At 36.8% G+C, this 16,189-nt stretch overlaps 1 pseudogene; it reads right to left on the bottom strand.

The window, feature by feature from the left end:
- Positions 1-6,054: 6,054 nt before the first annotated feature.
- On the bottom strand, positions 6,055-7,344 carry LOC101707349 (serine/threonine-protein phosphatase 2A 55 kDa regulatory subunit B alpha isoform pseudogene; annotated as a pseudogene).
- Positions 7,345-16,189: the final 8,845 nt, after the last annotated feature.

The raw sequence follows: 16,189 nt of genomic DNA, 5'->3' as shown, positions 1-16,189 counted from the left end.
ACTTCCACAACTGCTATGTAGATTCAATGGAATCCCAATTGAAATCCCAGCAGCATACTTCATGGACCTTGGGAAAAAAAATCCAAAAATTCATTTGGAACAAGAAGAGACCCAGAATAGTAAAAGCAATTCCAGGTAACAGAGACATGGCAGGGGGTATCACAATCCCCAACTTGAAACTATACTGTGATAAAACAGCATGGTACTGGCAAAGAAAAAGACCCGAGGACCAGTGGGACAGACTAGAAGATGCTGAAACAACTCCAGACACACTCAGCCATCTCATTTTTGATAAAGGAGCCAAACACCCTCACTTGAGGAAAGATAGCCTCCTTACTAAATGGTTCTGGAAAAATTGGGTTTCAACTTGGCAAAGATTAAAACTTGACCTATATCTCTTGCCATGCACTAAACTAAAATCAAAATGCATTAAAGATCTAAATATTAAAATAGAAATGCTGAAGTGCCTGGAACAGAGGTTAGGTAGAACTCTTGAAGACATTGGTGTAGGAAAAGATTTTTTGAACAAAACCTCAGTTTCCCGTGAGCCAGAACAAAAAATCAACAAGTGGGATCTCTTCTTATTAAAAAGCTTCTACACAGCAAGAGAAACCACCAGCATTGTGAAGAGACAACCCACAATGTGGGAAAAAGTCTTCACCTACTGTTCCTCAGACAAAGGTCTACTATCTCAAATCTATAAAGAACTTGAAAAGATCAGACCTCCTAATTTTAAAGACCCTGTCCAAAAATGGGCATCTGAAATGAACAAACATTTCTCAGACAATGAAGTAGAAATAGCAAATAAATATGTGAAAAAATGTTCAGCATCACTGGTCATTCAAGAGATGCAAATGAAAACAATGGTGAGATTCCACCTCACTCCAGAAAGAATGGCTTCTTTCATGAAATCAACCAATAACAAATGCTGGCAGGGCTGAGGGGAAAGAGGAACCCTCCTCCACTGCTGGTGGGAGTGCAGACTGGTGCAACCACTGTGGAAATCAGTATGGAGATACCTCAGAGAACTAGGACTGGAAGTCCCATTTGACCATGCTATTCTCCTGCTAGGTATCTTCCCCAAAGAATTAAAAGAATCATACCACAGTGATATATGTGCACCCATGTTCATAGCAGCACAATTTTTAATAGCTAAAACTTGGAAGCAGCCCAAATGCCCATCAACTGGAGACTGGATAAAGAAAATTTTTTTTTAATAAAATAGAGTACTACTCAGCCATAAAAAATGAGAAATTTGAGACATTTATAGCTAAATGTTTGCACATTGAGGTGATACTCTTAAGTGAAATAAGTAGGACACATGTGTAAATACCAAATAATTTTGCTAGTGTGAGAAACTGAAAGTGTAAATAAGGACTAAAAGTTATTGTAGATAATGTGAAATAGGAAGAAAAAGAGGGAAGGGGAAGGGGAAGTGGGAGGGGTAGTGTAAAGGAAAGAGGGGAATGGAATTAATATGAGAAAAAGAAAAAATGGAAACAAAGTCTTTGTAAATAGGGAGAACTGGAGGGGTTGAAGGGAGGGCTGGGCAAGGGTGAAAAATAAGAACCAAGAGAGACTATGTAAAGGTGCAAATTTCCAATGATGAATGTCATTATATTGTATACCTAAAATATACCAATGATTAAATTGAATAATTGATAATTTGAAATAGGAAGAAAAGGTCCAAAGGGGTAGGGGAAGTGGGAGGGGTAGGGGAAAGTTAAGAAGGGAAAGGAAAAATTATGAGAAACGGAAAAAAGGGAAACAAAGTCTTTGTAAATAGGGAAGGGTGGGAATGGGGAAAAAATAAGAACCAAGATACATCATTTAAAGATACAAGTTCCCAATGAGAAATGTAAATGTATTGTATACCTAAAATGTACCAATAAAAGAATTTAAGGGAAAAAATATCAATGGAGAAATAATATACTTCCTTGACAAAGAACAACTGAAGAAATTCATGACTACCCAAGCAGCACTCCAAATTGTTCTGAAAAAATTCTAAACCATAAAAATAAGGAAACTATAATTCCATGAACACCAATAGAAAGAATTCACCAGACAAGGCAAGCAATTAAGGAAGCCAGAACTGCTCAAGAGAGACAAAGAAGCCCACTGCACACTTGTTAAGGGAACATGAAAAGAGGAAGAGACAAACAATCAAATAAGCACTAACACAATTGTAATGGGGGACCTTGATACCCCACTGTCAAAAATAGATCAACTAGACAAAAAAATCAATAAGGAAATATTAGAATTGAACCAAACTTGTGGACAAATTGTCTTAGCCAATGTCTACACTGTTCCACCCCACAACATAAGAATATACATTCTTCTCAGCTGTACATGGAACATTCTCAAAATAGACCACATATTAGGTCTTACAATATCATTAATAAATGCAAGAGATTGGAAATAATCCCATTTATATTATCATACAGTAAAGCAATAAATCGGAAATCAATGGCAACAGAAACTACACAAACACATGAAAATTTAAATAACACTCAACTCAACAACCAATGAGTCACAGATGAAATTAAAGAAGAAAGTATATACTTCCTACAATCAAATTATAATGCCAAAACCATAATCTGGAATTTATGCGATGCAGTGAATGCTGTCCTATAAAGGAAAGTTATAGCAGTGAATTCCCATACCAGAAAAACAGAATGAGCTCAGATAAATAATCTCATGTTGCACCTCAAGCTTCTAGAAAAAAAAAAAAAGAACCATGCCCAAAGCTCACATGAGGGAGGAAATTATAAAAATCTGAGCAGAAATTAATGAAATTGAGACACAGAAAAATTACAAAGAATCAATGAATTGAATTGATTCTTTGAAATATTAAAAAAAGACAAACTCTTATCAACCTTTAGATAAAAGGAAAGAAAGGACTCAAATCCATGCAATTAGGAATGAAAAGGGTGAAATCACAACAGATCCTACAGAAATCCAGAAGATTATCAATACTCACTTTGAGAACTTTTATTCTAATAAGATGGAAAACACAGGAATGGAATGATTCCTAGATACATATGACTTACCAAATCTGAAACAAGAAGATATAAAATTCTAAATAACCCATTATCAATCAATGAAATTGAAGATGTAATTTAAAAAGTACCAACAAAGTAAAGCCTAGGTCCTCCTGAATTTATTGCTGAATTCTTCAAGAAATTTAGAGAAGTTCTAATGCCACTACTCCTCAAACTCTTTAGTGAAATTGAAAGGAAAGCAATCCCCCCAAAGTCATCCCTACAAGCATTCGTAACCCTGATAACAAAACCAGAGAAGCATCTATCCCAAAAAGAGAACTACAGGCCAATCTCCTTAATGAATACAGATGCAAAAATCCTTGATAAAATACTGGCAAAATGAATGCCACAAATCATCAAGAAGATTATACACTGTGACCAAGTAGGATTCATCCCAGGGATTCAGGGATGGTTCAGCATATACAACTCAATAAATGTAATATACCCTATCAACAGAGCCAAGGTCAGAAAACACACGATCATGTCAATAGATACAGAAAAAGAATTTGACAAAGTCCAACACCCATTCGTGATAAAAATATCCTACAGAAATTTGCAATAGAAGGTCTTTACTTCAATCTGATAAAAGCCATCTATGATAAATCAACAGTGAACATTATACTAAATGGTCAAAAACTGAACGATTTCATTCTAAAATCAGCAGCAAGACAAGGATGTTCACTATCATCACTCCTATTCAATGTACTTCTTGAAACATTAGCCAGGATAATTAGACAAGATAAAGAAATGCAAGGAATAAGGACAGGAAAGGAAAAAATTAAATTATAATTATTCACATATGAAAACGTACTCTACAGAGAAAACCCTAAAAACGACAGCAAAAGACTTATAGATTTAACAACCGAATTCAGTAGCATAGCTGGATACACAGTCAACACTAAAAAGTCAATAGCATTTCTGGATACAAATGGCAACCTTACTGACAGAGACATTAGGAAAGCCATACCTTTCACTTTGAAAAAAATGAAATACTTAGAAATCAATCTAATGAAGGAAGTAAGAGACCTTTACATTGTCAGAAAATAGAACAATATCCCTTTTTCTTGGGTAGTAAAAACAAACATAGCACAAAAGGCCATACCCCCAAAATTGTTACAAATATTTAATGCACTCTGAATCAAAATACCAGTAGTATACCTCACAGAATTAGAGAAAACAATCTTAAAATTCATTTGGAACCAGAAGAGACTTAGAAGAGCAAAAGCAATTCTGGGCAATAAAGGCAAGGTAGGGAGCATCACAATCCCTTATTTGAAATCATACTAAAAAGCTACTGTGATAAAAATAGCATGGTAATGATAAAAAAAAGACTCAAGGATCAATGGAGCAGATTGGAAGATGCAGAAACAAGTCCAAACATATTCAGCCACCTTTTATTTGACAAACAGGCCAAACATATTCACTGGAAGAAAGATAGCATCTCTAATATATGGTGCTGGTAAAACTGCCTTTCCACACATTGAAGATTAAAACTAGATCCAAATCTCTCACCATACATTAAAATAAAATGGAAATTGTTCAAAGATCTAAATATTAAAACAGAAACACTAACTCTGCTGGAAGACAGAATAAGTAGAACACTGGAAGACAGGTGTGGGAAAAGATTTTATGAAGAAAACCCCATTTTCACAGGTAGTATTACAAAGAATCAGCAACAGGGATCTCATCTTATTAGAAAGCTTCTGCACAGTGAAAGAAATCAGGAACATAGTGAAGACCCAAATGACAGCTTGGGAAAAAAAATTCCCAGCCGCTCCTCAGAAAAAGGACTAATATCAAGTATACGTAAAAAATTAATCCCTCATATTTGAAGATCCAATTCAAAATTGGGCATCTGTAATGAAGGGACACTTCTCAGATGAAGAAGTACAAATGGCAAATAAATATATGAAGAAAATGTTCATCACTGGTCACTTGAGAGATGCAAATTAAAACAATGATGAGATTTCACCTCACCCCAGAAAGAATGGCTATTATCAAGAAATCAACCAAAAACAAATATTGCCGGAGCTGTGAGGGAAAAAAGAACCCTTCTCCACTGTTGGTGAGAGTATAGATTGGTGCAACCACTGTGGAAATCAGTATAGGGATTTCTCAATAAATTAAAAGTAGAGGTTCCACTTGAGCCAGTTATTCCCTTTCTTGGTATCATCTCAAAAAAATTAAAAGCACCATATCACAGCAAAATATGCTCAATCATGTTTCTAGCAGCACAGTTTGTAATAGCTAAATCTTGAAAACCACCCAAATGTCCATCAATCAATGAAATGATAAAGAAGATGTGGGGTTTTTTTTCTAGTCTTTGTCACTTTTATTCCGTAGTAGTTTTTTTTTCCCTTATTTTCATTGCCAGACATGGCAAAGAGTGATTACAGCCAACTGTTATTAAACATTTGATCGCAACACACACCTCCTTTACCACTGACCCGAAACTGACTCATTTTGTGTGCTTTCATTTGTTTTTCATAACATACCACCACCAAGACTGGGTGGAAGGGGCAAGGGTACGAGAGATGAGGGGGGACAGTCCAGGAGGCCAGAGAGGCGGAATGCTACAGGCCACAATAAGAATGAGCTGTATTTAATTTAAAAAAGGGGAATGGGTATACCCCACAAATGATACAGTAATGAGGATACACAATTAAATCTCATAGCATGACGGTAGGCATTCACTGTGTTTGACATCATCACAATGGAAAGCATAAAAAGTGGAGTAAATCAATGTTGACACAGTCCAATCTACTCCATTAGGCAAGATGGTGCAAGAAGTCATTTAAGTTAAAAGTGCTCTACCCTTACCTAAATGGCTAGCAGACATGGAGAATACCAGTGAGGAAACGACAGAGCTTTCTCCATGTAGCTGTAAACACGTGTTGTCGAATGAACACTGGAAGAGGTGCCGCAATGGACCTCTCTCTTTTACAGGTATGAATGCTAGATTTAACTATCTCAACTAAGCAGGAATTGGGCTCTTCTGCTAGGAATGTCAACCCTAATTCACTTTGTCTTGAAATATATACAGATTGGTTGTAGTGGCTACAGGAATGATGTTTTCCTTGGGGTGCCAGGCTGGATGAAGGATTTTCTTGTTGAAATCTAAGCTGTCAACACTTACTTCATCTTTCTTTCACTTGCCACTTGCACAGACTTTATGTGGCTTCAAAACCATGCAAGGCTCATTGTTTTCTCATGATGCTTCTAGGGTTATATCTCACTTTGTGTTCCTGTCGAACATTCTGAAGAAATTATTGTAAGATCCAGTCATGACAACACTGTCAGATTCATTCCAACAACATTCAAATTTGTCAAATATGCAGTCATTTTCATACAGCGAACAAAGTTTACTTCTGAGGTATTCATGCACCTGGTATGTTTCCACAGGCCTGTTTTCCATATTTAAATCCCAAATTTTGACTGAAAAATAATCTCTAGTCATCATATAGTGAACACTATGGCTGAATTTTACATCAGAATAGGTAGAGGATATGATTTCGGAAAAAAAAAAGACCGGTTACTGGGGTCTTTAGGTTCTTCAAACAGTTTAGAGGGCCTATCACAGAGGGCCGGCGCCCTCATGTCACAGAGCCAAATGGTTCCTTTACTGCTGCTGTACACAAATGTGTTAGAGCTATTGGGATGGAATTCTGCAGCTGTGATCACTTCTGTGAGCTCTTCCATGTTGGCAGGTTTGATATCCACAATATTAAAACTCCTGTCTCTAATTTCCAGGTGCCAAAGATTAATCAGCAAATCATCTGCAGATAAGTAAGTTTCATAATCACTATTAATAGAAATGGAGTTGATGTGGTATGTATGAGCATTGATGAATATTCTTTGAGGACTGGCCTCTACCACTAGGTCCATGGGCCTGAAGACTGGCACTCATAGTGTAGTACCTGTAGTAGGATCTCTATACCTTCCATCTTCTTCTTTCAAGTTATATACCCTTCTGGTCTTTTGTTCCTTTCACTGATTTTCCATAATTTTATTGTTTTATCATTGGTAGACAATAAAAACTGAACAGCATTTTTCTGGGGTAACCATCTAATTTTGCTGATCTTTTCTTCTATTTCTAAACTTTTCAAGTAGTCAAATTCTGGTTCATGGCTCTGCAAGGTGCTGTAAACATTATATTCTCCTTTGCTATGAGACTGGATTTTGTTCTCCTGCTCCTGTTGAAAGATGACAACTCTACCACCTTTATCTCCTGTTGCTAGTAATTCTCCAGAATGATTAAATTCTACTGTAGAAATTATATCTGGTTGCAACGCTGCCATGAGCATCAGGGTTCATAAGGTTATTTCCAGGGACAGGTTCTGGAGCCAGTCTCCCTTCTTTATAACTTGTTCCTGGATAATCTGTTACCATGCTTGGATAAAATGGAATGGAATCATACCCTCCTTCTGCTACATCATCATCTACTGCTCCTTTCACCTGAGAAAAACACCACTGAATATAATTCCCTCCTCCAGCTCCAGAGCCAAATACATCTAACTAGATCAGGATTGGAGGGGGAGGAATTTGATGTGGGTTTTTTAATACAATGGAGTACTACTCTGCCACAAAAAAGGATAAAATAGAGACATTTCAAGTTTAATTGATGCTGTTAAGTGAAATAATTCAGACACACATGTTCAAATATCACATTGTTTCTCTGGTGTGAGAAGCCAAATGTGTAAATAAGGACCAACATGTATAATAGATATTGTGAAAAAGGAAGAAAATGTTTAAATGGGAAAGGAAACTAGGGAGGAGTGGAGGAAGGAAGAAAGAGAAAAAAATAATGAAATAGGAAAAAAAACATAAAGCTTTTGTAAATAAGGATGGGAAGAGGGGTTGAACAGAGGGTAAGGAAATGAGAAAAAAAGAAGAATCAAGATATATCACGTATAGGTACAAAATCTATATGAGGAATGTGATATATATATTCCATACATACAATATATATAAAAGATTATTAATTGATTAAAAATAGAACCACCTATACAGGCAGTATCACAGCAATGTCCCCACTTCTTTTGTACCAAAATTTGTCTTATTCAGTTGCTTCATCACAAAAAACAACATTTCCAACTTCAATGAGTAGAGGTTTATTTTGACACATATTTTAGAAGTTTTATACCCTGTGTGCTTGGCAGCATGGGAGAAGGGCCTAGACAGAGAAAAGCTGCTCATGTCATGGTATTCAGGAAGCAGAGAGAAGGGAGATGCTGTTAAGGGAGATAAGCTTTTCCAAGCCATGACTCCAGTGACTGTCTCCTTCAACCAAAATCTGCCTCCCAGCAACAAGTGAGCTCTACTGCCCCATTATCTAATCACCTCCAAAAGTCTCTACCTAGCATCACATAATGCTTTGGGGGGACACATAGAAATAAACCATAACCCACTTCCAATCAAGCCCCACCTCCTAATTGCACATTCAGCTACTGAACTCATCTATGGATGAATTCACTGATCAATATAGTGCCCCAATAGTGCTATCACTTTCCACCATTAAACTTTTCAGGAATATTTCAGATGTAAATTCTAACATCTTCAGAATAAAGATCACTAAAAAATAAAGAAAGAAAAATTGCTCACCATAATAAAAGCTATATAGGAAATATCATGCTAAATGGAGAAAACTAAGCATTTCCTTATTAATTATGAAAAAACATTGTCCACTTTCACTGCTATTATTTTATACAATACACCAGAACAACTAAACAAAAATAAATGGCATGCAAATGGGAAAGTCGGAGGTAAATTTATCCCTGTTTGCAGATGATATGATTGTTTATATATAAAAGCCTAAAAATACCACCAAAACCCTATTGGAAATGAGAAACAAATACAGTAAAGTAGCATGACACAAAATCACATACAGAAGTCAGTAGCTCTTCTATATGACAATAATAAATTTGTTGAGATATAAATCAGGAAATTTATACCACTCATAGTGGTTACAAAAGATAATATACATAGGAATATACCTAACTATATTAAAGAACATTCATATTCAATTTAGGATATATTAGTAATTAAAATTGAGGATGACATTAAAAGTTTGGAAAACATTCCATGTTCATGAATTGCAACAATTTAATATTATTACCTAAATCAATCTACAAATTCAATGTAATCCACATGAATATAGCAATATCATTCTTCACATAAGAAGAAATAACAATCTTTAAATTAATATAGAAACAGAACATTCTAAATGCTCAAAACAATCTTCAGCTAATTGAACAAAGCTAGAAGCATCATAATATCTGATTTCAAGATACATTCAAGACATAGTAGTGGGAACATTATCATAAAAATAGGCTTGCAGTTTAATACAACAGTGTAAAGGATCCAGAAATAATTCTATGAATTTTTTTCTAATTGCTCCTCAAGAATGGTGAGAAAAATACATATGGGAGAATGTACTTCCTCTTCAAAAAATGGTAGTGAAAATTTTGACCACATATAAAAAACTGAAAGTTTAGTGCTGTCTCTCACTCTATATAAAACTTGAAACTACTAGAAGGAAATATAGGGAAAATAGTTTAAGATACTCACATTGGCAATAATTTTCTAGATAGTTCAAAAGCACAAATAACAAAGCAAAGAAATGAGAAATGGGATTACATCAAATTGAAAAGCTTCTGCAAAGCCAAGGAAACAATGAACACTGAAGAAACAATCCATAGATTGGATGAAAATTTTTGCCAGGTATTCATCTGACAGAGTATTCATGTTGAAATTATTTAAAGGACTAACTTATAAAAGCTTAACAACAAAGAAAACCAAGTAATCTATGCAACAAAGAGCAAATCATCTTAATAGACATGCCTCAAAAACAGAAATACAAATATTCAATAAATATATGAAAGACAGTTGAATATTATTAGCCATTAGGAATGTGGAAATGAAAACAAAAGTGAGATTCCATCTCACCCAGACAGAATGATTTATATATATATATATAAATGCTAAAATATCTGGAAAAAACAAAGCTATATACTATTAGAGGAACTATATATTAATAGACTCAGCATGGAGGTTCTTCAAAATGCTGACTATAGGAACAAAATGTAATCTAACTATCCCATTCCTGGGTATACATCCAAAGGAAATACATTCAACATAAAAAGTTACCTGCATACATATTCTTATTGTTGCACTACTCAAAATTGCTAAGATTTGGAATCAGTCTAAGAACTGTCAAAAGGTGAGTCAATTTTCTTGTGCACAGAACATGTGTGCCATGGCAGTGAAGCAGGTTGCCAAGAGAGAGAAGAACATATCTATTTCATTTGGCCCCGCTCTTCTCTTTCTAAGTATCTACTCAAAAGATTTAAAGACATCACATTATATATCCACCCATATTTATAGCAGCACAATTCATAATAGTTAAATCTTAGCTGTGGCCCAAATATTTAACAGATAAATGGTTAAAGAAAATGTGGCATTTATATACAATAAATTATTATTCTGCCATAAAGAAGAATAAACTTGTGACCTTGGTAGGAAAATGAATTCACCTTAAAATCATAATGTTAAGTTAAATAAATCAGACACACAAGCTTAAATGTTAAATAGATACCCTTATATAAAAAACATAAAATATAAGTAAAGAGAAAAATAAAAGATCAATAATAGGAAATAGGGAAGTAGATCTTTTTCAAATGGGAAGAGAATCAAGAAATAATGAGAGAGGGGATTAAGGGGAGAAGGGGATGCAAAAAGTATTAACATGTGTTATGTACATGTTCCAATTGCCCTTGAGGAATGAAATCATCATGTATTGCAAACATTTACTAATAAAAAATAAAATACAGCTTTCATCAAGATGTTCCACCAAAGCCTCGTGTAGTCATATGTGGAGAGTTTTGAAGTGGCTTGATTAGACAATGTGAATGTGGATTAAAGGTATGATGCTGGGATTAAGGGTGCCCCACCCTGGGTGTGGGTGGAACCAATCAATAATTTTACAGCCTGGATAGAGTATAAAGGGAGAAAGGGAAAGCTTCTTTGGCTGCTGCTCCTGCTTGATGCTTGCTGCCTGTTTTCATTAACTGTTTCACCTCTGTGATGCCCCCCTGCCATGACACCATGCCTTGGAGCCAGCCAACTATGGTCTGAAACCTCTACAAAGTGTAACCCAAAGTAAACCTTTTCTCCTTTAACTTTGAGTGTTGGGTATTTTGTCTCAGTAACAAGAACAGTAACTAAAATAATTGGGAAAAAAAAAGAAAAGAAACCTTAACACCTAAAAAAAGTAAATGTGTAAATGTTGTTAATGGGAGATAAGCCTTATTAAAGCAGTAAGAGGAAAGGATAGAATTAATTGTGGTTTATTGATAAGAGGGAGTCCACAAAGAAATTCATACATGTCCAAAAGTGCTACTTGGCAATGTCCAATGAGAAGTACATATGTAAAAATAGCACCACTAAAAAAAATCCATGAGAACTTACTACATCACTCTGCAGGTATAATGATCTCTAGATGAATTGCTCAGGAGCTGGTAACTGAACAGAGATAGATTTTATTGATTGAAATACATAGCAGAGACATCATTTGCTGTCTTTCTTCCATTATATGATCAACACTGTAAGAAGTAGCTGGCTGGATACAGACAGGAAGGCAATTTTTTCACATAATGCTAGTTTGTCCATTTTCCACTGTCTCTCAGAAAATTTTTATCTGGATATTCTAGTCCTTGTTTAGGTACAATGCCCCCTTGATTTGTAACAAGTCTTGGAAATACAAAAAGGCATTTCAAAAACATGGTCCTAAATGTCCTAAGTTTTCTCAGAGACAATACCTTCCACCCCCCATGTACCTGAGTGGCCTCACAAACTTATCATGCCCATTTTCTGTCATATCCGTCAGGTGGCAAATTATCATGAACTTTGCAACTAAATCCAACATTAATAATACAAATGCTATTAATCATAAAAATCCAGTTATAAAACCAAGTAAACTGATTAAAATATTTCCCAACATCAGGATGATGTTTTAAGCAATTGGAAATGGGATCAACCCTAAGTTTATCTAATGTAGTACTATGGGTACTTACCTATATAAAACATTTTCTTCTATGAAACCACAGTGATCTCCCTGTGTTCCACTCAGCAATCACAGATTATCAAATACCCCAGCAAAGGTTTGATTGTGTTCATTTGTTCCAGTTCGATGTCATAGTCATGGTATTTGGTGTCATAAAAGGTGAATTTAAATTCAAGTTCATAGAGCAATTTTCTAGATGTGCTCATGAGTGGTGGATGTTACACTAGAATAACATTTGTTCTTATTAAATCAATGCAGCCAGTTGTATATGCCATGGGAGGATAGTAGAGAGTATAAAGACAGCTCACTGTACACGCAGTAGCCAATTTTAGTTAGTTTTCTCCACTACAATTATATACCCAACTTTGTATTTTCCTTGGTCCATAAAATTTTTTTCAGAGTGAATGTCTCAAGATCTGCATTCCTAAATATCAAGTCTGTTAGATACAGCTCAAATTAATCAGGACAAATTTACAATTTGGGCATTTTCACACTGAGCAAGGGGAGAGGAAGGGAGGCGAGGAAGGCGAGGAGGAGAAAGGTGGAGCCTGTGTCCTTTAAATGCTGGGATCCAGACGCGGTTCTGCAGAGCTGGTGAGCTCCTGCCCGGTCCAGGAGTGCCCAGAACCCCCGCGGCGCCCCGGGCCTCCCACTGCCTCATCCCCCTCCTGCCGAGGTCCCCACGCACTGTGCTGTGCTGCACCCCTTCTCACAGCGCAGAAGCCCGCGGCATGGCCGAGATCGGATCCTTGGATACGGAAGGCTGCACTCCCACTGCACGAGTGCCATGCCCTCAAAATGTGGCAAGGGGTGGCCTTAGTGCTGGTGGAATTTGCAGTACTACCTCTTCATTCTGAAGGGCCTACAGGGTGTGCTGTTTGAAAGTTTGGTCAATACAATGGGCATAGCTCCAAGCACGCCCAGCCAGGAGAGACAAGCAGCTTGAAGCTCCGCAGCCTTCCCGGGCCTTGTGCAGGCCACCATGAGGTCCCAGGGGCGACTTGCAGCTCCACCCCCATCCGATGCTCTCCAAGCGCAACCAGCCAGGAGAGGCAAGCAGCTTGAAGCTCTGCGGCCGTCCAGGGCCCTGCACACGCCACGGTGAGGTTCACTTAGCCACACGGGCGCCTGCAAGGCCCCCCCCCACCCCCCCCCCCCGCGTCTCTGGCCTTCTGGCTTTTCTGATACCTGGTCCCACACTACAGAGGCACAGGAGATTATAAAGGCCTTTGTCCTGAGTGCCACAAGATAGAGCAGAAGTTAGTAACAGAAAGAGGGCTTCTTAGGCTCCTGGATGAAAGCTGAAGCTCAGCGGAAAAGTAAAGAGAATCTCTACAATAAAGGCACATCAGACCACCATACTTGGTCTGCTGCTGCCTTGTGGAGACTCATTGACTTGCATTTGCACACGGATTGCTACGTGGCCTACTGGGACAGCAGAGACAAACCCTGAAGGAGGCCTATAATTTTTATTGCTATTTGCAGAAAAGAAAAAAAAAATGTTTTCTCTTATTTTTAATTCTTTATTTTTACTTTTTTTAACTCTTCAGATTTTTACTTTTCTTTCTTTTCTTTCTCGTATCTTTTCTTTATCTCCTCTCTCACTCTCTCCCTGTCCCACATTGCTCCTCATCTCCCCATTTGCTCCTGCACTGAATTTGGATTTCTCCCTTATTGTTCTTTTTTTCTCTTTTTCCTTCTCTTGATTATCATAAGGTTTAAAGGACAGTAAATTCAGTATCTCGCCTCCATGTTGCTGTTAGGTGATTCTATTCATATCTTTGTTCTTTCATTCTGCCTTTCTCTCTTGCCTTTAACAACTTCTTAGAGTTTGTGTGATCTTTCTGTGTCTTCTGGCCTCACCGCTAATCTTACCTGTTCTTTCTACCTGTCCCTCCCTCCCCAACTCCTTTTAGCTCCCCACCCCAAAGGGGAAAGATGCTATATTGAAGAGTTTATTCATTATAAACTTATGTTGGGTTGGTACTTGGTTTTAATTTAACTCACATAGTTAAATGTGATAGATTAATAACTACCACAAATTGTTATTTTCTAAGCTGTGCTTGATACTATGGTATTGCTGACTATGTCATTTGGGCTAACATGTTGTGATTGATCTAATTAGTTTTCCTTCCTGGTATAAGGAAAATAAAATAGCCTCAGAGTCATTAGAGTCCCAAAACCCAAACACAAGCTATATCTGGAAGACACCTCTGAAAAGCAATCATTCCACAAGGGTTTTAAACACAAGCAACAAAGATACTTACATTAAGCAATTTTGAAATATCAACCCAGGAATTAAACCAAGGACAGTACCAAAAACAAAAATGAGAAGACACTTAAGCAAGGCACAAACTCAGGCTTCCACACCACAAAAAGGAAATTCTGGGGGAAATGAGGTGGAAAAGTCTGATAAGCAACCACTTGGACACCCTGAACTGATAGCACAGGAAGTAACAAAGCAGAAGCATGAGGCTGTAGAAAAATTCAAAACAGAAATAATCTCCCAGATAAATACAGACATGGTGAGCAGAGTGAAAGACATGATTAGAAGCTCTAGACCAGAAACAGATAAGAAAATAGATGAGATCAGAAACATGCTCGAAGCCAAGAATGCCCAGCAAAAGAAAGAAATGGAAAACATGATCGCCCAACATAAGAAAGAAATGGAATCCATGAAACTGATTCAAACAGCTTTTCAGGAGATTATAAAACTCCACTCAAAGCATGCAGAGCAGACTAAGAGAATCAGAAGACAGAATATCAGATATAGAAGACAGGATTGCAGTTAAGGACCATGAAAACAGAGATTTCTTAAAGATAGTAAGAGACCATGAGAAATCAATCCAACAGCTGCTAGATGATGCAAAGAACAATAACATAAGACACAAAGGAGTCCACAAAAAAACAGGAGAAAGTACAATTGTCATAAAAAAAACTGTTCACAGAAGTAATAGTAGAAAACTTCCCAGACAGAGGTAGAGAATTGGACATACATATAAGTGAGGTATATAGAACTCCAAACAGCCATGACCAAAAATATTCTACACCTAGGCACAAAATAGTCAAGATCCTAGAAACCCAACAGAAGAACAAGATTCTACAGGCAGTTAGAGAAAAGAAACAAATCACCTACAAAGGAAAGCCCATCAGAATCATGGCAGATTTCTCAACACAAACATTCAAATCAAGGAGTGCCTGGAGTGAAGTATTTCAAGCTCTAAAAGAAAATAACTTCCAACCTAGACTGTTGCATCTGGCAAAATTATCTTCCAACATCGATGAGGAAATTAGATACTTTCATGACAAAGAACACCTGAGAAATTTCATGAACACCAAACCAGCACTACAAGCAATTCTAAACAATATCCTAGAAAAAAGCAATGAAGGCCACAACTCCATCAGGCCCAACAAAGGGAAGTCACCAGGCAAGGTAAGAAACTAAAGGGAAAGGGGGAAAAATAAGAAATAGAAGAGCCAACAAGAGTAAAACATCATGACAAGGATGAATCAATACCGCTCAATTATAACTATCAATGTTAATGGCCTCAATTCACCAAGAAACAGACTGATGGAATGGATTAAGAAACAAAGCCCACCAATATGCTGTATACAAGAAACACACCTAACTCAAAAGGAAATCCATAGACTGAAAGTAAAAGGATGGAAAACAGTTCTCCACACAACAGGAACCCAGAAAAAAGCAGGCATAGCAATCTTATTTGCAGACAAAGTAGATTTCAAACCAAAACTAATTAAGAGAGACAAACATGGTCACTACATCCTTGTGGAGGGCACAATCCAAGAGAAAGAGATGACAATCCTAAATATATATGCACCAAATATAAATGCCCCCAACTATACAAAACAAATATTAATGGACGTGAAAAACCAAATAAGCACTAATACAATAGCAGTGGGGGACCTCAACAACCCTCTATCACTAATAGACAGATCAACTAGAAAAAAAATTAACAATGAAATTCTAGAACTGAACCAAGCTATTGAACAAATGCACTTAATAGATGTTTACAGAGTGTTCCACCCCACAAAATCAGAATACACATTCTTTTCAGCTGCACATGGA

This window comes from Heterocephalus glaber, unplaced genomic scaffold (assembly GCF_053883595.1).
Source record: "Heterocephalus glaber isolate CG9 unplaced genomic scaffold, H.glaber_assembly_v1.0 deba00001613, whole genome shotgun sequence".
NCBI classification, from domain to species: Eukaryota; Metazoa; Chordata; class Mammalia; order Rodentia; family Bathyergidae; genus Heterocephalus; species Heterocephalus glaber.
Note: the sequence above shows the minus strand (reverse complement) of the source record. Positions and strands in the feature narration are given on the sequence as shown.